Genomic DNA, 23,608 nt, shown 5'->3' on the forward strand with positions numbered 1-23,608 from the left:
TATATAGATTTCTAATCACTATGCTGTACAAGTGAAAGTAACATATTGTATGCCAACAATAATTGAAAAAATCTCATTGAATTGTACACTATAAATATGAGCAACCAATTATCTATTATATTTCAATAAAGCTGTAAAGAAAATCCTTAAGTTCATAAATAAAAAAATGTCTTGCGGAGTTTGGAGAAACATAATGGAGTGAGAGATATCCCCAGATTTCTCCCCTTGAAATAACAATAAGCTGAACATCTAAAACTCAAAAAAAAAAAAAAAAAACACCCAAACTGCACCCCAGCACATCTGAGCAGGGGATCTGCACCTAAGAGCTACCACAGGTCAGAACCCTGGGTGTCAGGTGGTGGACTAGGAGGACAAAGCTACCTCTCACAGCCACCAGAGCTCCATGTAGGGGGAGGGAGAAGGGTGAAGGTGCAGAGAGTTCCTTAAACAGCCCTGCCTGGGAGTTCTTTGAGCTCCATGCGGCCAGCAGCAGTGCTCAGTAATCAGGGCAGAAGGCAGAGAAGCAGGACAGCAGAGAAACAATAGATGATCTTTACTAGCTGCAGTAGCAAAACTAAGGCTGAGCCACAGCCCTCAACCCCCAACCCAGAGGATCCCTTCCCACATACCTTCTGCAGAACCCCAGGGGAATCTAAGCAAATGCTACCGAAACTGTCGCTAACATTGACAGGGACTGAGACTAAGAGGAGTGAGTGTGCTTAAACATCTACAAGAAAAAAAAGGCACGATTAAGGCTTCATATAAAGAAGGGGTCCAAGAGGCTTAGAAACCACCTACTGGAAACCAAAAAAAAAAAAAAAAAAAAAAGCGCCTTCTTTGCAACAGGCTAAAAAGAGATCTTTCTGGGGGGAAAAAAATATATATATATATATATATATTATCAGCTTTCTGGAAAAAAAGGCTGAATACACTTCCATTAATGCCCAGGTGGAGAAATTGTCCATTAAGCACCATGAACAACCAAGAGACATCTAAGAAAGAAAAAGAAAAATCTCCAGAAAATAAGCTTACAGACACATAGAAATATATGACTTAAATGACAGAGAATTCAGGATGGTACTTCTAAAAAACTCAGTGAGTTCCAAAACAAGTCATATCAACAATTCCAGGGATTGAAAACAACTAGATGAGCAGAGCAAGGAGACTGAAACACTCAAAAAGAACCAAATATAACTTCTGGAGATAAAAAACACTCTACGATAGTTGAAAAATGAAATAGCAAGTCTGGGAAAGAGTCAACCAAATGGAGGAAAGGATCAGTGACATTGAAGACAGAAATCTAAAAATAAATCAGAAAGAAGAAGAGAGAAATCTAAGAATGAAAAATAATGAGAGAAATACAAGAACTAGCTGACACCATCAGGAGAGGAAACGTAAGCATAATGGGCATTACCGAACGCGAGGAAGAGGAACAGGGACTAGAAAGCATTTTCAGACAAATAGTAGATGAGAATTTCCCAAATCTAAAGAATGAGCTGGAGCCTGGAATTCAAGAAGACAACAGAACAGTCAATTAGCTCAACCCAAAAAGGCCTTCACCAAGACACATTGTATTAAAGTTATCAAAAATCAATGACAAAGATAGAATTCTCAGGGCAGTCAGGGAGAAGAGAAAGGTAACTTATAAAGGAGAAACCATTAGATTATTGTCGGACTTCTCAGCACAAATCTTACAAGCCAGAAAGGAGTGGAATCAAATATTTAAACTATTAAGTGAAAGGAACTACCAGCCTAGAATAATGTATCCAGCTAAGCTCTCCTTTAGATATGAAGTAGAAATTAAAAACTTTTCAGACATACAAAAATTGAGGGAATTCTCCGCTACGAGGCCTGCACTACAGGAAATACTGAAAGGGATCAGCTGACCTAAAACAAAATGACAAAAAAAAAATCCAGCATAATTAGGAGTAAAGTGACTATCCGACAAATAGAAGCAGAGGAGTACAACCCTTACTAAGAACAAGGCATTATAAGCTTAAACATTAAGAGAGAATTGCTATAGCAAGATACTAATGAACATTCAGCATACATAGAGATAAATCAAGACAACAGTGACTGAAAAGGGGAGGATACAAAGATCCAAATTCACAAAAAGGAATGGAGACAAGGCACGCACAGAAGAAAATGTATATATACATACACACGCACTATTTTTTCATATTCATAAAGATAATAACACACCAAAGATTCAGAACTGAAGTATATAACATAAAACAAGAAGGATCAAAGGGAAATCCCACAAAAGCCAATCGAAATAAAGAAAACAGAAACACAAGAATAAGGAAGCAATGGAAACACCGAGCCACCAGAAAGCAAAAGATAAAATGGCTGTAAGAAGATCTCATATTTCACTAATCGCCCTAAATGTTAATGGATTGAACTCACTAGTAAAAAGGCACAGAGTTGCAGAATGGATCAAAAACAAAACCCAACCATATGCTTCCTCCAGGAGACACATCTCAGCTTGAAAGACAAATATAGACTCAAAGTGAAAGGGTAGAAAATGGTATTTTCAAAGAAATGGCATTCAGAGAAAAGCAGGAGTAATGGTGCTAATATCAGATGAAATAGACTTCAAAATAAAAAAGGTAAAGAAAGATATTGAGGGATACTTCATAACAATAAAGGGAATCATGCACCAAGAAGACATAATACTTATTAATATCTATGCTCCCAATGAGGGAGCCTTGAAATATATAAAGAAATTACTAACAGAACTAAAGGAGGAAACAGACCAAAACAATATCATAATAAGGGACCTAAATACCCCACTGTCTGATATAGACTGATCATCCAAACAGAATATCAATAAAGAAATAACATCCTTAAATGATACATTAGTCCAACTGGACATAATTGACATTTACAGAGCCTTCCATCCCCAAACAGCTGATTATACATTCTTCTCTAGTACACATGGAACATTTTCAAGGATCGACCACATACTGGGACACAGAGATAGCCTCAACAAATATAAGAGGGTTGAACTCATACCAACCATATTCTCTGATCACGATGCTTCGAAACAAGAGATCGACTGCAAAAATAAATCACAAAGAACCACAAATACATGGAGATTAAAAAACATGCTACTGAAGAATAACTGGGCCACAGAAGAAATAAAAAGAGAGATCAAGAGATGCATAGAAATAAATGATAATGATAGTACAATATATCAAAACTTTTGGAACACGGAAAAAGTGGTCATAAGAGGAAAGTTCATATCATTAAAGGCCTATCTCCAAAAACAAGAATGAGCCCAAATAAATATCCTAATTCTTCATCTTAAAAACTAGAAAAGGAAGAGCAAATGAAACCTCAAGTCAGCAGAAGGAAAGACATAATAGAAATTAGAGCAGAAATAGATGAAATTGAAAATAAAATATGTAGAAAAAATAAATACAACAAAGAGATGGTTCTTTGAGAAAGTTAATAAAATTGACAAACTTCTGGATAGACGCACTAAAGAAAAAACAGAAAAGACACAAATAACAAAATCAGGGATAAAAGAAGAGAAATTATGACAAACACAGCAGAAATATAAAGAGTACTAAAAAAGAGTACTATGAAAAAGTATTTAATACCAAATTAAATAACCTAGAAGAAATTGACCAGTACTTAGAATAACACAACCTCCCTAGACTCAATCGAGAAGAACTAGAAAATCTAAATAGATCAATCAGCAGTATGGAAATTAAAACAATTATCAAAAACCTACCAAAAAGTAAAAGTTCAGGACCAAATGGCTTCACCAGAAAACTCTATCAAACAGTTAAAGAAGATTTAATACCTGTTCTATTCAAACTCTTCCAAAAAATCGAAGAGGAGGCAATACTTCCCAACTCATTTTATGAAGTCAATATTACTTTGATACCAAAATCTGGTAAAGATAACACAAAAAATGAAAACTACTGACCAATATCTCTCTTGAATACAGATACAAAAATCATAAATAAGATACTAGCAAACCAAATATAGCAGCATATTAAAAGAATTAGACACCACAATCAAGTGCATTTCATCCAAGAGGCACAGAGATGGTTCAACATATACAAATCAATATGATGCACCGCATAAACAAATTAAAAAATAAGAATCATATAATCATATCAATAGAGGTAGAAAAAGCCTTTGACAAGGTACAGCATCCATTTATAATCAAAACACTTAACAAAATCAGTATAGAAGGTAAGTACCTTAACATAATAAAGACCATATATGACTAACACTCAGCCAACATTATACTTAATGGTAAAAAACTAAAACCCTTCCCTCTAAGATCAGGAACAAGGCAAGTCTGTCCACTATCACCACTGTCATTCGATATAACTTTGGAGGTCCTAGCAAGTGCAACGAGGCAAGAGAAAGATATAAAAGGCATCCAAATAGGAAACAAAGAAGTCAAACCGTCACTATTTGCAGATGACATTATTCTCTATATAGAAAATTCTAAAGACTCCAGAAGAACACTACTAGAAACAATAAGTAAATACAGTAAAGTTTCTGAATACAAAATCAACATTCAAAAATCCATAGTGTTCCTACACTCTAATTATGAAGTGTCAGAAAAAGAAATGGAAAAAATAATTCCTTTGAAATTGCAACAAAAAGAATAAAATACCTATGTATAAATTTAACAAACCTTGTGAAGGACCTATATGATGAAAACTATAAAACCCTATTTAAAAAATCAAAGAAGATACAAAGAAATGGAAAGAGATTCTGTGTTCTTGGATTGGAAGAACCAATATGGTTAAAATGACCATATTACCTAAAGCATTATACAGATTTAATGCAATCTCCATCAAAATCCCACAGGCATTTTTTAAAGAAATGGAACAAAGATTATCAGATTTGTATGGAAACACAAAAGACCCCAAATTGCCAAAGCCATCCTGAGAAAAAAGAACGAGGCTGCCTGACTTCAAATTATACTACAAAGCAACAGTAACCAAAAAGGCTTGGTATTGGCAGCAAAACAGACGCATGGACCAGTGGAGCAGAATCGAGAGTCCAGAAGTAAACCCATGTTTATATGGGCAAATAATTTTCAACAATGGAGAAAGGAAAGCCTCCTCAATAAATGGCGCTGGCAAAGCTGGAAAGCCACTTGCAAAAGAATGAAACTAGACTGTTGTCTATCACCGCACACCAAAATTAACTCAAAATGGATTAAGGACCGGAATATAAGACCTGAAACAATAAAATGCATAGAAGAAAACATAGGAACTAAACCCAAGGACCTTGGACTTGAAGATGATTTTATGAATTTGACCTCAAAGGCAAGGGCAGTAAAAGCTAAAATAAATAAATGGGACTCCATCAAACTAAACAGCTTCTGCTCAGCAAACAAAATCGTCAACAAGGTAAAGAGACAACCATCCAAATGGGAAAATACATCTGCAAGCGACTCTCCCGATAAAGGCCTAATGTCCAAAATATGCAAAGAACTCATACAACTCAATAACAACAAAAAAACAAATGACCCCATCAAAAAATGGGCAGAAGACCTGAACAGACACTTCTCCCTAGAGGACATACAAATGGCCAGTAAATATTTGAAGAGATGCTCACTCAGCATTGCTAGCTATTGGGGAAATGCAAATCAAAACCACAAAGAGCTACCATCTCACGCCTGTTAGAATAGCTATACCTGACAAGACAAATAATAACAAATGTCGAGAGGATGTGGAGGAAAAGGAACCCTCAGACACTACTGGTAGGACTATAAATTGGTACAGCCATTATGGAAAACAGTATGGAGGTTCCTCAAAATACTAAGAATTGATCCAACAATCCCTCTACTGGGGATTTACCCCAAAGACTTGAAAACCCATACCCAAAAAGATATTTGCGCACTGATGTTCATAGCAGCTTTATTCACAGTGGCCAGGACGTGGAAGCGACCAAAGTGTCTTACGATAGGTGATTGGCTGAAGAAGCTGTGGTACATATATACAGTGGACTATTACTCAGCCATAACAAGAGATGAAATACTGCCATTTGCGACAACATGCATGGACCTCGAGATAATCATGCTAAACAAAATAAACCAAACAGAAAAAGTTGAAAATCACATGATATCACTTACACGTGGGATATAAACCGAAAAGCAACAAAGGAACAGGACAAACAAACAGAGACTCATGGACATGGACTATAGACTCGTGGTTACCAGAGGGTAAGGTGTGGGGGGAGGGGGGAGGTAGATGGGGTAAAGGGGATGAAATATGTGGTGATAGAGAGAAATCTAACTATGGGAGGTGAACACCCAGTGTAAATATATATATATATATATATATATGCCTTATGGTGAAAGTGTACAAACTGAAACTTACCAGATTTCATTAACCAATGTCATCATAAAAATTAAATAAATAGATAAATAAATAAATAAATAATTTTGAAAGACTATACGATCTCATTTCTCATCTATTAGACTTATAAAAATCAAAAAGTATGACGATTTTTGATGATATTGTAATGTCTGTTGTGTGACCCTGTTCAGAATCACCACTCTTCAACCTTGCTGGTGAAATACATGTTGCGACGACTCCAAGGGCGTGTAATTAGTCCACAGCTATCAAAATTACAGATGTGTACACCCTCAAATTGTCTGTACCCTTGGAAAATGGTATTTGTAGAAAGCAGTTTATTTTATCATTATGTGCATTGGGTAAAGACTAGAAAAAAAATGAAACATCTATCAACAAGACAGTACATTGATAATGTAATGTCTACCACATCCAGTGATAGATTCATTCTTATGATGGAAATGAGAATAAAGATGTTCTCTTTATACTGATACAGAAATATCTTTAAGAGATAGTGATAGTGGAAAAGGCAAGGTACAGAATTCTGTATGCAATATGCTACTTCTATAAAAATATTTGCTTATATCTAATTTAGAAAGGATACCTGTCCCGGCCCGCGGGACAGTCTACAGGGACCCTAAGACAGAACAGGGAGGGGAGGGAGACAAGACGACGCAAAGAATGGAGACAAGATAGGCTTTCTGATCAAGTCTCGTTTATTAAAGCTCGCTGCAGGCTTATATAGGGCGTGATCGGGTGATGTTGCGTTAGCAGGGCTGATTGGCCAGAGGCATTCAGGAGATACTGTGTAACACAAAGGGGCCGGGCGGAAAGACCCGCGAAAAGTCCCTTTGGCGGGAAGCGAGGCAGATACATCCGGGAGGCTTACGTGGCCTTGGCGGGAAACCCTGCTGAGCAGCCATTTTCGGCCTGGCAGCCATCTTAGTCAAAACAGCCCCCGACAGATACCTATGTTTATGGTGAGGGAGGTTGAATAGATGAGAAGTAGAGATGGAAGAAAATTTTTTCACCGTATATCTTTGTTTTTCTAAAAAACATGTGACTGTATTACCTACAAAAAATTTAAATGATTTTAAAATTAACATATACTCTTTGAAAAAAAAATTCTAAAGTATCAAAATATATAAAGTTATAGAGAATTACTCTGAGTAGTTTGGGCGGGTATGATTCCAGACTAATGATGTAGATACCAGCAGCCCAACTCCCACCCCTCCATCCACAAACACATGCACACTGACCGTAGGGGGAAAAGAAAGAAAAGAGGTTTTTACAAACAAAACATATAAATGTAAACAAATATAGATGTATAGACATAGGTAATTTTCAGAATTTGCTTTTTGCACTCGATAACATATTGTTGAGCTCTTCTGTGTCAATATATATAAATCTACCTCATTCTTTGTAATTTGGCTGCATGGTATTCTACAGAATGGAATGCCATAACTTATTTAATGTTTGCTCTATCAATGAACACTTAGGTTCGTGGGTTTTGTTTTGATCTCTACTTTTACAAATGATTGTTTATGGCAGTGTTATGGTTAGCCCTACAGTGTTGGAGCCAAGACTGCCTACACCTCTTTTTTTTATTTTAGACGAGGCAACCTTTGGTTGACCTCACAGATTGCAAGTACCTTGTCAGCTTACAGTCCCTTATTTTTTATTTTTTACGCCTACAGCACCTGGTTTTCCTAGGCAGTCTCCCATCTAAGTACTAACCAGGCCCGACTGTGCTTAGCTTCCGAGATCAGATGGGATCAGACTTGTTCAGGGTGGCATGGCTGTAGGAGACTGCCTACCTCTAAATCGTGATGATGATACCATCACCTGCTAGTTGTGTGGCCTTGGACAGGTCATTCTCTGAGTCTTAGTTTTCTCATCTGTGAAATGGGTAAAATAAAAAGTATCTTCTTCATCGAGTTATGAGAATGGATGAATAAAATCAGACCACCTATATTCAAAATACTTTTATGTATTCATTAGTGTTCTGGTAAATATTTATCAATTATGTCTCCATAGGAAAAAGCTACAATTTTAACGTTAGAAACCCTGAACAAAATGTGTCCTATAAATTTATTTACTTATAAGTGCATGGGCTCCTCTTCTGTGGATTCCAAAACAATTTCTAGAAGGTGGGAGCAAAGGCCCAATCTTGGATTCATTCATATAAAACAAAGAGAATACAAAAATATTTTTCATATTCTTTTAGTTTTACATGTGGGAACTGAGATGAATTGATATGCTCTTGCCTCATTTCTTCCTGCTAACAAACTTTTTAGTAAAAAGTTAAATTTTTGAAAATTTCATGGTCTTATTTCCACAACAGGATTCAGTAAGTTAATAAATGTGATATACTTGGGAAATGTTTAGATCATGTATATGTTTGTGCACCTGAAAATTCTTCTATAGGAAAAATTTGTAGACATGGATTTATTGGACAAATAGTATAAGCATGTAATATTTTAATAGAAATTGTCATACTGCTCCAAAAATGTTACACTAATTTATATTCCCATCAATGGTATATGAGCACATTTCCCCCAAATCAGCCAACCCAGATATCATCAAACTTTCTAATCTTAATCTTATTTACAAAATATTTACTTTACTATTATGTCACTTTTGCATTTTCCTAGTTCTAATGAACTTGAGGATCTTTCCACATGTTTATGTGTTTATCAACATTTACATTTCTTCAATAAATAGCTTACTTCTAAGTATGTGTTTCTAATGAGTTGTCATTTTCTTACAGATTCGTGAGTCTTTTTAGATTATGGTTATTAATCTTGTATCTGTTTTATGTGTCCCAAATATTCTATCTTATCGGTCCCTCGTCTCTCAAAACTATTTATTGTGCCTTTCATTGTATAGAATTTTATATGAGTCAAGTTAATCTCATATGGCCATTGTGAGTCTTTTCTACTTAGGAAAACCTAATCCAAACCAAGATTTTAAAAGTGTTCCAATACTTTAAAAAAGAAAATGTTTAGCTACTGTAGAGTAGAAAAAGTTTTCCTCCACACTTTTAGGGTCCTTGAGTCTAAAAATTAAACTGACAAGGTTAACAAAAGAAAAGCATACAAATGTATTTAAGATAAGTTTTATGTGACACAGGAGCCCTCATAAGAAAATGAAGACCCAAAGAAATGACAAAACCTAGTTGCTTTTACATCAGGTTGAGCAAAGAAAGGCAATTGTGGAAGTGACAGAACTATGCGGGTGTGCTAAAGAAAGATAAAAATTATTTTAACAAGGTCTGTTTGTATAGAATTCTCTGTCTCAACTTCTCATTCTTGATGGCAAGAATGTGACTTTCCTTCTGGTATAGGCAGGACAGACACCTTTCATATAGGAATTTCATCTCCTACTTTTAAGAAAAAGAAGGAAAATCAGTGTTTCTCTTTTATTTGCTGTTTTTCAAGTGTCTTTAACTCAAAGTATTCAGTATGCCAAACTGGCATGTTTGGAGTAACATGCTCTGAACTCTGTCACTACCTAGAACTCAGTTTTTTATAATGCTAGGTAGCAATCTGTATCATTTAGTGTTCTTACTCTTTTTAATTTGATCAATCTTAAGAAGACATTGGAAGGATAGAAGGGAGTTCATATAGATGAAAAGAAAGCAGAAGAAATGAGCTTGAAAATAACAGGATTAAGAGGGAGGCTACATCTCAGCTAAATCGGTCCCTTACGCAAGACTCAGACCCCAGGTGAAAATCATCTCATCAACAAACTTTGGGCTAAGGAGAGGATCAGGGAAAGGCAGGGACACACCTCAACGTTCCACTCTTTTTTTCCTGATAGTACCATAAAAATGGGAGAAACTAGATGCTGCGTAAAAACCACAGCTGTCTTATATTTTTCCCTCCAAATCAATCAACATATGTATTTCTACCTTTTATTAACTAGCTTATTCTTTCTTATATTACCTCATATAAATACGGATCTGTTCTTAAGCTCTGTCATCTGTTCTTTCATATTCTTGAGCTAATATAATGTTTTGTTTTATTTTTTTGAGTTGTAAATTTGTAGCATGTTTTAACATCTGCTAGAGAAAATCTTTCTTCCTCATTCTTTTTTTAGTGTTTCTTGTTTCTTTTGTATGCATATGCTCTTTGAGATAAACTTTGCGATTAATTTGCATGTTCCTTAAAAATTTCAAGTGGGTCTTTTAAAATTTAGAATTACATTGAATATATAATTTAATTCAGAAAGAATGCTGAATAATCTCTCTGTGGAGCATGGTATGTCTCTCCATTTAGCCAGATCTATACAAAAACACAGCCTTGAATAACTTGATCCTTGTTAAAATATAGGGGATTATCACCCAGTTGTTCCTAAATGTGAGTTTGTCAGGGGTGTGTGTGTGTGTGTGTGTGTGTGTGTGTGAGTGATTGCGTTTGTGAGAGAGAGCAAATTTTTAATAAAAGAATGGCATGGTACAAAAATAAAAGAAAATTGAAGGGTGAAAGTTGAATGAGGGAACCCAAAAATCAGTTTTCATAATTTTTTAAATTTATGAAATTTAATAATTTCATAATTTTTCTAGTTCATGACTTTCCAAAAAATTGCCCTTGAAATGGATCCAGTTTTTATAAAAGCTCATGAATGTGATACAGATGGGTTATCATTGTCATGGATATGAGCATATAATTGACATTTTGCATCTCTTAGAGGTAAAAAGAGTGGGGAAGAAAAGCTTGTCCAACTTTCTCCCAAGCTTCCAGAATTTCTTTTCACTTTGTCCATGTCTAGGAAATAAAATGTAATCAATCACTGTCCTTTTCATGACGGTGGTAAAATACTGGAAAACCTTTATCACTAAACAAGAGAAGGCCTTTTATACACACCAATACTTTGAAATACCACAAGGACAAAATAATTTTCATGTTTCTAAATCATTACACCATAAAAGCAAACCAGGTGCTTTATGTAGCTATTGCTTTTACCCTAAAAAACCCACTTCTCCTCAGATAAATAAGAAAAGTTAACTACCTGGTTACCTTGAAATAGAGGTCTTTTAAAAGACACAGAATAGTGGTGCAGTGTGGAGGGGAGGCGGGGTAATCCAAATTTTTTTATGAGTCATCTGAAAATCTTAAACTCAAGGACAAGATCGATACTGTTAAAGTTTTGAATTGGTGCTTGGAGAAGCACTGTTGATGCTTTTTGAAATGTCCTTCTCCTGTACTGTTTGCATGCTCTTTCTCTGGACAATGTCTTTAGTCCCCATGCCTTTTACAAGTGCCTGGTTAGTTTTAAGAGCTCTAAATTGATATCCCATGGCCTATTCTTGAGGCAATGTTTCTTCTGCTTATCTTGATTTTATTCTTCATCTTAAAAGATAAACTGAGACATATAAAAATTTTAAAGTTTATTTGAACAAAAACCGATTGGAATCTGGCAATGCCAAACTAGAAGTGGTTATAGAGAAGAGGCAGAAGCAAAGCAAGGAAATTATTTGATTGGCTGTAGCTTAAAAGTTCACCTTATTTGGAAAAGGCTAGTTGGCTGATTGTGGTAGGTTGTCCCTAGGTTTCAATTTCTTGAAGCATTTACAGGTGTAAGTTTGGGGTTGCTACACAGGCTGCTAAGGTATAAGAACCACCTCAGTCTAATGGCCTTTGTCCAATTAATTTTACATTGGGTTGCTTAAAAACAATGGGATTCTCTCAAGAAGAAGGTTTGGTTTGCCCTGGTCCAACGTATCTTTTCACAAGGATTACTTAATTAACTTTTCCCTTAATATCAGCAAGCATTTCTCAAAGGTTAAGCAATGGAGAAGGCTAATGGATATAAATCATGACTGCTGCACTTAAAATAAAATCAGTTTTGTTTGATAAAAATAAAAACTTCAAATCTACTTGAGGATATTGAGTCTCTTTACAAAGATAAATAACAGAAGTAAAACCGGGAAAAGCTACCCCACAAGGTAGAGTCACTAGAAGCTGAAGAAGGCACTGCAGTTCCCTGGGGAGTCATGTTGATGGGGAGGTTGTAAGGGTGCAGATAGGTCTTCAAATGGACAAGAAGGAAGGGCAGGACTGAATGTCAGGAATAAGGTAGGTGATCCAGGCAGGGGGAGGTGGGATGGATGTGACAAGGAGATGTTAAAAGCAAATGCTTCATATTTATAGAGGCAGAAAGTAGAATTGTGATTGCCAAAGGCTGGGGAGAGGAGAAAGCAAGAGAAATTATAATTTAATGGGCACACAGTTTCTGGTGAAATGATGAAAAAATCCTGAAGAAGGATAGTGGTGATGGTTGCATGAAATGTGACTGTACTTAGTGTCACTGAACTCTATATCAAAAAGTGATTAAAATGGTAAATTTATATTATGTATATTTTACCACAGGAAAAAAAAATAGATAATTTTTTAAGTAAAGGATTAAGGAATGAGAAAATTAAAGGCCAAGGGCTTTTAACAAGGAGAAACAAATAAATCTTATTGAGAATTTAAGGAAGTCCAATAAATAACTCTCTTTTTCTCACCTGAAGTATCAACCATTTGAATAACTGGACAAGAGTCTAATGAAAACGCCAGATCTGGTTATTTATTGATAAAATTCCTTCCCAATTATCTGATCTGGATTTTATGGAAGCCATTTTACAGTTCTATTAAGTTGTAGTTAACTAATAGCAAAGCAAAATAATTCCCTTCTACAGACAAAATAATAGAATAATTATTGTTCTTGCCTATAGACATGAAAATAAATTTTGTCCAGTGCCCCCTTGTAGAACACCAGTTTTACTCCCATTTGCACATTCATTGAAATATTCCTGACCTCTAAATGTGTCTCTTTTTTTCATTTTCCTTTGAATTGGTTCCAACACTTTAGTAGGTTCCTCAATGAAGTAAATCAAATTTTTAACTTGTGTTCATTTTTACATCTATATAATTTTACCTTTTTTTTAAAAAAAAATCTATTAATAGTATTTAGCTTTGTGTGAGAACCAAATGAGTCTGCTAAATGAATTCCTAAATTAAGTGGACAAACAATATATGACCAGGGCAAGGGGTTTGCTCAAGAAAGCCTGAAGGCATGGAGCAGAAGAGAACTAATAATGCTTTTTAAGAATAGATTTGCTTCAAAGTGGAAAAAGAGAGAGGCTGAGCGAAGTACACTTAAATTAGTATATCTAATTACTCATCAAATAAATCAGATTTCTACTTCTGGAACAGATGAGAAAAAGAATTGCGGTAACCAATTTCCCTTCCCATAAAAGAAAATATAACGTTCAGTAAAGATGGTTCTTCAAATAAATCTATTTGACCAATGCAGTGGTTCCCAAAATACAGGACACATTAACACATGCTATAATATCAGGTGGTATAGGTGCATGTAATTAAATAATATTGAACCATAAAGTAAAAAAATATATATGAGTAACATCTTAGGCTTTAGCTACAATGTTTACATTAAGTTTTATAACATTTCTTTTTATAAGATGATGTATAATAAACCAATTATGAGTCATTTAAAAGATAATTTTCCTTATTTTTTATTCTGTTTTTAAATTTATTTATTTATTTATTTATTTAGTTAGTTAGTTAGTTAGTTAGTTAGTTATGGTGACAATGATTAACGAAATCCAATAAATTTCAGCTATACACTTTGACTGTAAGGCATATATATATTTACACTGGGTGTTCACCTCCCATAGTTAGATTTCTCTCTATCACCACATATTTCATCCCCTTTACCCCATCTACCTCCCCCCTCCCCCCACACCTTACCCTCTGGTAACCACGAGTCTATAGTCCATGTCCATGAGTCTCTGTTTGTTTGTCCTGTTCCTTTGTTGCTTTTCGGTTTATATCCCACGTGTAAGTGATATCATGTGATTTTCAACTTTTTCTGTTTGGCTTATTTTGTTTAGCATGATTATCTCGAGGTCCATGCATGTTGTCGCAAATGGCAGTATTTCATCTCTTGTTATGGCTGAGTAATAGTCCACTGTATATATGTACCACAGCTTCTTCAGCCAATCACCTATCGTAAGACACTTTGGTCGCTTCCACGTCCTGGCCACTGTGAATAAAGCTGCTATGAACATCAGTGCGCAAATATCTTTTTGGGTATGGGTTTTCAAGTCTTTGGGGTAAATCCCCAGTAGAGGGATTGTTGGATCAATTCTTAGTATTTTGAGGAACCTCCATACTGTTTTCCATAATGGCTGTACCAATTTATAGTCCTACCAGTAGTGTCTGAGGGTTCCTTTTCCTCCACATCCTCTCGACATTTGTTATTATTTGTCTTGTCAGGTATAGCTATTCTAACAGGCGTGAGATGGTAGCTCTTTGTGGTTTTGATTTGCATTTCCCCAATAGCTAGCAATGCTGAGTGAGCATCTCTTCAAATATTTACTGGCCATTTGTATATCCTCTAGGGAGAAGTGTCTGTTCAGGTCTTCTGCCCATTTTTTGATGGGGTCATTTGTTTTTTTGTTGTTATTGAGTTGTATGAGTTCTTTGCATATTTTGGACATTAGGCCTTTATCGGGAGAGTCGCTTGCAGATGTATTTTCCCATTTGGATGGTTGTCTCTTTACCTTGTTGACGATTTTGTTTGCTGAGCAGAAGCTGTTTAGTTTGACGGAGTCCCATTTATTTATTTTAGCTTTTACTGCCCTTGCCTTTGAGGTCAAATTCATAAAATCATCTTCAAGTCCAAGGTCCTTGGGTTTAGTTCCTATGTTTTCTTCTATGCATTTTATTGTTTCAGGTCTTATATTCCGGTCCTTAATCCATTTTGAGTTAATTTTGGTGTGCGGTGATAGACAACAGTCTAGTTTCATTCTTTTGCAAGTGGCTTTCCAGCTTTGCCAGCGCCATTTATTGAGGAGGCTTTCCTTTCTCCATTGTTGAAAATTATTTGCCCATATAAACATGGGCTTACTTCTGGACTCTCGATTCTGCTCCACTGGTCCATGCGTCTGTTTTGCTGCCAATACCAAGCCTTTTTGGTTACTGTTGCTTTGTAGTATAATTTGAAGTCAGGCAGCCTCGTTCTTTTTTCTCAGGATGGCTTTGGCAATTTGGGGTCTTTTGTGTTTCCATACAAATCTGATAATCTTTGTTCCATTTCTTTAAAAAATGCCTGTGGGATTTTGATGGAGATTGCATTAAATCTGTATAATGCTTTAGGTAATATGGTCATTTTAACCATATTGGTTCTTCCAATCCAAGAACACAGAATCTCTTTCCATTTCTTTGTATCTTCTTTGATTTTTTAAATAGGGTTTTATAGTTTTCATCATATAGGTCCTTCACAAGGTTTGTTAAATTTATACATAGGTATTTTATTCTTTTTGTTGCAATTTCAAAGGAATTATTTTTTCCATTTCTTTTTCTGACACTTCATAATTAGAGTGTAGGAACACTATGGATTTTTGAATGTTGATTTTGTATTCAGAAACTTTACTGTATTTACTTATTGTTTCTAGTAGTGTTCTTCTGGAGTCTTTAGAATTTTCTATATAGAGAATAATGTCATCTGCAAATAGTGACGGTTTGACTTCTTTGTTTCCTATTTGGATGCCTTTTATATCTTTCTCTTGCCTCGTTGCACTTGCTAGGACCTCCAAAGTTATATCGAATGACAGTGGTGATAGTGGACAGACTTGCCTTGTTCCTGATCTTAGAGGGAAGGTTTTTAGTTTTTCACCATTAAGTATAATGTCGGCTGAGTGTTAGTTATATATGGCCTTTATTATGTTAACGTACTTACCTTCTATACTGATTTTGTTAAGTGTTTTGACCATAAATTTATTTCTTACAGAAATAAATAAAATTGAAAAAATAAAAATAAAAAAATAAATGAGGCAAAAAACTTGTTCTTTGAAAAGGTTAATAAAATTGACAAAATCTTGGCTAGACTCACTAAAGAAAAAAGAGAAAGGACACAAATAAACAAAATCAGGGATGATAGAAGGGACATTACAGCAAACACTACAGAAATACAAAGAATCATACAAGAGTACTAGGAAAAAGTCTTTAACACCAAATTTAATAACCCGGAAGATATGGACTAGTACTTAGAAACACACAACCTTCCTAGACTCAATCAAGAAGAACTGGAAAATCTAAATAGATCAATCAGCAGTATGAAAATTAAAACAATTATCAAAAACCTACCAAAAAGTAAAAGTTCAGGACCAGATGGCTTTACCAGTGAATTCTATCAAACATTCAAGGAAGATTTAACACCTATTCTCCTCAAACTCTCCCAAAAAATCGAAGAGGAGGCAATACTTCCCAACTCATTTCATGAGGCCAATATTACTTCGGTACCAAAACCTGGTAAAGATAACACAAAAAAAGAAAACTACAGACCAATATCTTTCATGAACACAGCTGCACTTTTCCTAAATAAGATATTAGCAAACTGAATATAGCAGCATATTAAAAGGATTATACACCACATTCAAGTGGGCTTCATTCATCCTAGAGGCACAGGGATGGTTCAACATACACAAATCAATCAATGTAGGACAAATTTTAAAAATAAGAATTATGTGATCATATCAATAGATGCAGAGATCATGTCATTTTAATTTACATTTCTCTTTTATGTGTGATACCGATCATCTTTTTCATATGTTCAAGGGATGTTTATATTCTTTTCGCGCAAACTAACTGGTTATATCCTCCCCAGATCAATCCATTATAAGGTGCTTTCTTCCATTTGTAAAATAATAATTTAAAAGAAAATTTAAAAGTTTTTAGGCCTACCCAACACCCTTAGACCGTCAGACTTGCTCCATACCAGGTAATTTAAACAATATTAAAGAAATTTCTGACACCCATGGAGTCTGCAAGATCCTTAAGGAAAACCATGAGGTCTAACTTTTCTCATAATAATACTTTAACTTTATTTACTATTATTCTTATTCTCTCATGTATATAGGATGGAATTTCTCCAAAGCTGCTGGACATGATATCATCGTACAACCAACAAAGGTGGTATGTACTTGTGTGTTCTCTTTTGCTTTTTCAGTTACAGTTGATATTTGATATTATTTTATGTTAGTTTCTGTACTTATGTATTCTTGTATTTCAAAAACTTCTCAGTTTTAATGTCTAATATGGTCGATTTCAATAAATATGACCCTCATAAACAAAAGCTCTTTGGACATGCTTAATAATTTTTAGGAGCATAAATGTTCTTACAAACAAAAAGTATGAGAATCTGTGCCTAAGATTCATATCTCACTAGTCCCCACTTTGTACCCAAGAACCTACATGTTGATAAGCCTTAACATTATTATGATGGGCATAAAAACTTCAATTCAGTGTAAGATCAAATGATTCAGGAAGACTTCCCAGTGGCCCTAAACCACATTTCATATTTCATTGTCCACACTGCCAATGGATGAGATTAATCGTATCTGTTATTTTTCCCAGAAATGTGTACAACTCTGCAGGAAGCAAAAATACATGAATCATGCCACCATCTACATCCTTACACATCCCATAATCCTCCTTCCCACTTCTTAGTCATGTATACTCTCTGGTTTCCTAAATTTGTCATTCCATATTTCATCTGAGTCTGTAGACTTGCAACTGTAATCAAGCAACATTTCTGTGTGTTGTTTGTACAATCTACTGCCCATCCAAGGGTAATAATTATTGACAACCTGGGTTTTAAAAATATCTCCAGTAAGGACACTTTCAAATTCCTGAAACAGTATTTATCCTAACCCATGAGAAGGGAGTAATGGGATAATGGGATTAACTCAATTTGGGACTGAAGGTTAGAAGCAGAATCTTGGCTCTGACAATTACTGGATGTGTTATTTTGAGAAAAATAAATTTCTTATCTGAAGATGATAGAATTAGACAAAAATCTCCCTAAATTCCATTACAGTCTAACATTCTGTCATCAGTTGTAATTTTATTAGTAAGAGCATAGTAATAGCATCTATTTTTTTTTTTGAAGGAAGGTTTCACATCAGGCAGTATTGATATAAAATCAACTCCAAATGTTTTGAGAATCAGTGACTGTGGCTTCATCAATTTTATAATAACCAAATGAATATAGATTCACGGTGGTCAGGGCAATATTTAACAAAATGAGGGAAAGCTAGGGAAATAGTGAAAAAGCAGTACTATGGCACCATCTTCTGGTTAAATTGTGAATTACAACTTGTTTTAAATTTGTTCTCTGCTTTTGTGTTTCTACTGGATTGTCATTTCAGATCATCATCAAAAGCTAACAAATTGGAAATATTAGAGGAAAATCCTAGCCTTTTGTTTCTGCTTTAATATGTTTGAGAAACTTTGTAAGACTAGAAAGGCCAGTGTATATTCTACAGGTTGAAGGACAATATCTAGCCCCTGCAGGATCTCATTCCCAGCTGGAGTCCCAGGAATCCTTCTCAACCTTCGGTCAGGACAGTAGATTTTGGGTGGCATATGAACCAGGATATCCCACGTTTGTGCTCACCTTGGTCATTATTGAGTGAGTTTCTTGGTCTAGGGTGCTGTTACTCTGGATTGGATGACAGTAACCTGTCAGTGATCCCTAGGAAAGGTTATTGGTGTAGAGGTTCAATGGGATGTTCTGTATGACATCCCACAGTGTCCATCTCTCTTCAGGCATAGTTCACATTGCCCTGGGGCAAAAATGTGAATGTGTATCATTAACTGCAAATAAATGTATTATGCAAATACAATCTGTTTCTGATCTTTTCTGACAGGGATAGAAAAGGACACATTTGCCAAAACCATAGCTGCATCCCACGTACCGAGGTTACGTGAATCTGCTCTAGCACATAAACCACATCTGGCCCAGTTTAGGTGTGCTATTTACTTGAGTTGCAGTATTCTACTGCTCTCCTCCAGGACTCACTTGTATTCTACAGGAGCAAGACAAGTTAATTAAATGGAGATAGAATGGGGAACACCGACTTGCCACTTTTCAGATCCTCGAGGGTCTACTATCTTGACTAGGTGGATGGGGCAGTTTCAGAAAATTCCACTTGGCTTTTCCCCATTGAAATCTCTCATCTGACAGAGCAAAGACCCAACTTCTGGGACTATCTACCCAATTATACATTTGGAGACCAAGGAAGTGACCACTGATTGGCTCTGTAGACGTATTGAACCCATTTTGAACTGCCAGAACATAGGAAGGAGTTTACTACTTGGTTGCCATATGCCCCTCATCAAAAGAGTGAGGAGGCAATGACAATGCTTCCTGTCTCCATGTATCAATGCCAGTTCCAACAGCTGTCCAAATACTTGAGTAGGCTCCCTTCCCTGGTGAACAGGTTTCTGAGTTTTTAGGTCCATTTGTGGAAGGACTCAGGGCATCATGGCTGTGCCCATTTTTCCAGGCGTTGCAAGGTCCTTCCTCTCAGAGACCCAGCCCTCCTCCCAGTCAGGGCATTCAGGGTTTTCTAACCCTGGCTCACATTCGGAGATTGGGCAAGCGATCCTGACTTTTGTTGGGGTACCTGCCATCAGCCTCCTTATTATCCATCCTCAATTTCTTCCAGTAGTATGAGTTGCCTGATGACTTTGTCGACATGTATTTTGCCTCCAGGGGAGTGGTCTTCTATTAACCATCTCAATAGCTCTTTGTGGTCCAGCCTTCCTTAGCTGCCACTCTGAGCTTTTCACTGATTATGATCATTGCACTCCCCTGACTCTTGAAAGTTGTGTCACCACCTAGCCACTCTTGTTCCAGAGCCCCATCAATCCTTTTGCTATCAGTGAGCCCAGTTCTGTTAAAACCTCTCCTACTGTCTGCAGAGGAGAGCCACCATGGGCTTCCTGGTGATATGGTGCTCTGTAGCATCCGTGAATGAGATTTTCTCTGAACGTTCCTGTGGACCAGAAAGATCTGGTCAGTTTTCTGGCCTTAAATAGTATACACATAATCCCTCCAATATGAACACTTCTGTCTTTTAATCCCTTAGTCCACTTTCTGGGATGGCAATGCTGGCATTTTGAGTTGCTTAGCTTGGGCATCCCTTTTTTCATGGTCTGGAAGCCATCTATATTCTGTGGCTGCTATAACAAATTACCACAAACCAGGTTGCTTAAAAACAACAAAAATTGTTCTCTCACAGTTCTGGCAGTCAGATTCTGAAGATAGGGTGTCAACAGGGCCACATTCCCTCCAGAAGCTCTAGGGGAGAATCCTTGCCTCTTCCACCTTCTGGTGCTCCAGGCATTCCTTCACTTGTCCTTCACTTGTGGTTGCATCATTGTAATCTCTGTCTTGGTCTTCACATAGTCTTCCTCTCTTCTCTATGTGTCTCTGATAAGGATATTGGTCATTAAATTTATGGCTCACCTATAGAATCCAGGGTGATCTCATCTTGAAGTCTTTAACTAAATTACTTCTGCAAAGACCCTTTTTCAAATAAGATCACATTCACAGATCCCGGGGATTAAGACATAGATGTATGTTTTGGGGGTCACCAATTAATCCACTACATCATTCTCGTCATGAGTTTGCACCATCTCTTGGTATCTTTAACAAGCTGTTAAATCCTATATCTCTGAGCAGAAGTCTCAAGTCAATAAACTCTCCCTTTTCCACATTTATGTTCTGGTCCCTTGATCAAGTACCCTCAGAACCCAATCTTTCACCTACTGCCCTGGCACTGCTGGTACATGCTGGTTGGGTTGTAAAGTTTGGGGAGAGTTTAAACCATTTTCTCCCTTCTAAGGCCCAATACAATCTCGGCAAAGTTATGCTGTAGTTTAAATCTAGTCCCGTACTTGGGGTCCAAGAGGGGAAGTGGGCATATCCTGGGGTGGGGGACACAATTTGTCTCAAAGGAAAGGGGTCTCTGCCTTAGCTTCAAGCAAGGAAGGGGAGAGTATTGCCTCTTAATATAGAGGGATAGCTTTTTTTTGTGGGCTTGGAGGGTTCAGAGGATACTAGTAATTCAAGATGGGGGAGGGGACATTAACATAGATATCCTGTTCCATATGTCAATGTATCATGCTTTCCCAACCAAGACTTTGACCTTGGCACAGTCATTCTGCCTTGGTTGGGAGTTTTATCTTTTTTTTTTTTTTTGGCTCAGATGATTTATTCCTGGGTTGGGTCCTCAGCTTTCTCTGGCCTCTAATGCAGAAGAGACTTTCTCTGTTAGGCTCTCTGGTTTTCACACTTAGATCTCAATCTGGTAATCGCTTTCAGCCTTTTGTTATCATTTTATCATTTTCTAGAGCAAAGAAGCTTAATTATATCCATTCCATCCCACTGTCTTTATAGTTATTATTTTTCCCATGCTTCTAAAAAAAATTGTGGTAATACATAACATAAGATTTATCATCTTAACCACCTTTAAGTGTATAATTCAGGGATATTAAAATATTCATAATGATGTACAACAGATCTCTAGAGCATTTCATCTTGTAAAACAGAAATTCTATATCTATTAAACAATTCTCCATTCCCACCTCTCTTAATTGCCATATTTTTTGTCATGTGAACTTGGTAACTCTAGATAGCTCATGTAGTAGAATCATACAATATGTATCTTTCTGTGATGGGCTTATTTGAATGCATAATATCCTCAAAGTTCACTATGCTGTAGCATATGTCTTTTTCAAGGCTGAATAATATTCCATTGTATGTATTTACCACTTTTTGTTTTTTATTCATCTGTCGATGGACACTTGGGTTACTTCCACATTTTAGCTACTATAAATAATGTTAGATACATGGGTGTGTAAATATCTCTTCAAAGCCCTGCTTTCAATTTTTGTGGATATATACCCAGAAGCAGAAATGCTGGATCACATGGTAATTCTATTTTTAGTTTCTTCAGGGTCTACTATTCTGTTTTTCATAGCAGTTGTTTGATTCTGCATTCTCACCAATGTTTCCATTCCCTTGTCAACACTTGTTATTTTCTGTTTCTGTTTTTTACACTAGCCATTCTAAAGGGTTGGATGTGAGATCTCTCCCATGCTTTTTAAATGTCTAATGAATGGTACTAGATAGTGCAGTCCTTCCGACCAGTACACGCTCTTCAGGTAGCCTGCTGTCAGTAAGAATCTGAGCTGTCATGGAACCATCTGTCACAGTTGCAGCTGAAATCAAAGGTAGGCCCAGGGACACAATGCAGCTATCCTAATGGGTGTGAAGTGTATCTCATTATGATTTTAATGTGCATTTTCCTCATAATTGGTAATGTTGGACATTTTTTCATGTGTTCATTGGCCATTTGTATATCTTTTTTGGAGAAATGTCTATTCAGGTCCTTTACACCTTTTAAAGTTGGGCTTTATTGTTGTTATTGAGTTATAAGAGTTTTTAAAATATATTGTAGATATTAACCCCTTATCAGATATATGATTTGCAAATATTTTCTCCCATTCCATGAATTGCCTTATTATTATATTGATTGTGTCTTTTAAAGCACAGAAATTTTCAATTTTGACGTAGCCTAATTTATCTATTTTTGTTTTTTTGCCCAAGCTTTTGATGCAACATCCAAGAAATCATTGCCAAATTCAATGTCATGAAGGTTTCCCACTATACTTTCTTTAAGGAGTTTTATAGTTTAGCTATTATTTTTAGGTAATTGGTCCAATTTATGATAATTTTTGTATATGGTGTAAGATAAAGATATCCAGTTTTCCCAATACTATTTGTTGAAAAGACTGCCCTTTCCCTGTTTAATGGGCTTGATACCCTTGTCAGATATCATTTGACTATATACACAAAGTTTTATTTTTAGGTTCTCCATTCTACCCTATTTGTCTATATATTTATCTTTATGTCAGTACCACATTGTTTTTGATTGCTATAACTGTAAGAAATTTTGGAATGTGCAAGCTTCTGGTCAAGATGGTGAAGTAGGCAAACACTATGCTTGCTTCCTCTCACAACCATATCAAAATTATAACTAAACTACAGAACAGCCATCATTGGAAGTCACCTGAAGTCTAGCTGGACAGAAGTCCTACAACCAAGGATACACAGAAGAGGGCACCTTAAGACTGATAGGAGGGGTGGAGATGCAGAACAGGCTAGTCTCACACCCATATGCAGTGATTGAGAAAAGGGATGGATATCTCAGCTGTGGAAGTACCCCCCAGAGAAATGAGGGCTCTCTGTCCCACAGTGGGCTCCCCAGCCAAGGGTTACAGCACCAGGAAGAGAAATGCCCACAAATTCTGGTAGTGAAAAGCAGTGGAGAGTATGGCCAAGTGAGACTGAGGGTGGCCGGAGGTGCAGGTGTTCCTCTTAAAGGGTCCAAGCACAATCTTACTCACTGA

At 36.3% G+C, this 23,608-nt stretch overlaps 1 pseudogene; it reads right to left on the reverse strand.

Annotated features, from left to right (window-relative positions):
* Positions 1-8,023: 8,023 nt before the first annotated feature.
* On the reverse strand, positions 8,024-8,142 carry LOC118606639 (annotated as a pseudogene).
* Between the last annotated feature and the right edge of the window lie 15,466 nt (positions 8,143-23,608).

This window comes from Rousettus aegyptiacus, unplaced genomic scaffold (assembly GCF_014176215.1).
Source record: "Rousettus aegyptiacus isolate mRouAeg1 unplaced genomic scaffold, mRouAeg1.p scaffold_m13_p_1, whole genome shotgun sequence".
NCBI lineage: Eukaryota > Metazoa > Chordata > Mammalia > Chiroptera > Pteropodidae > Rousettus > Rousettus aegyptiacus.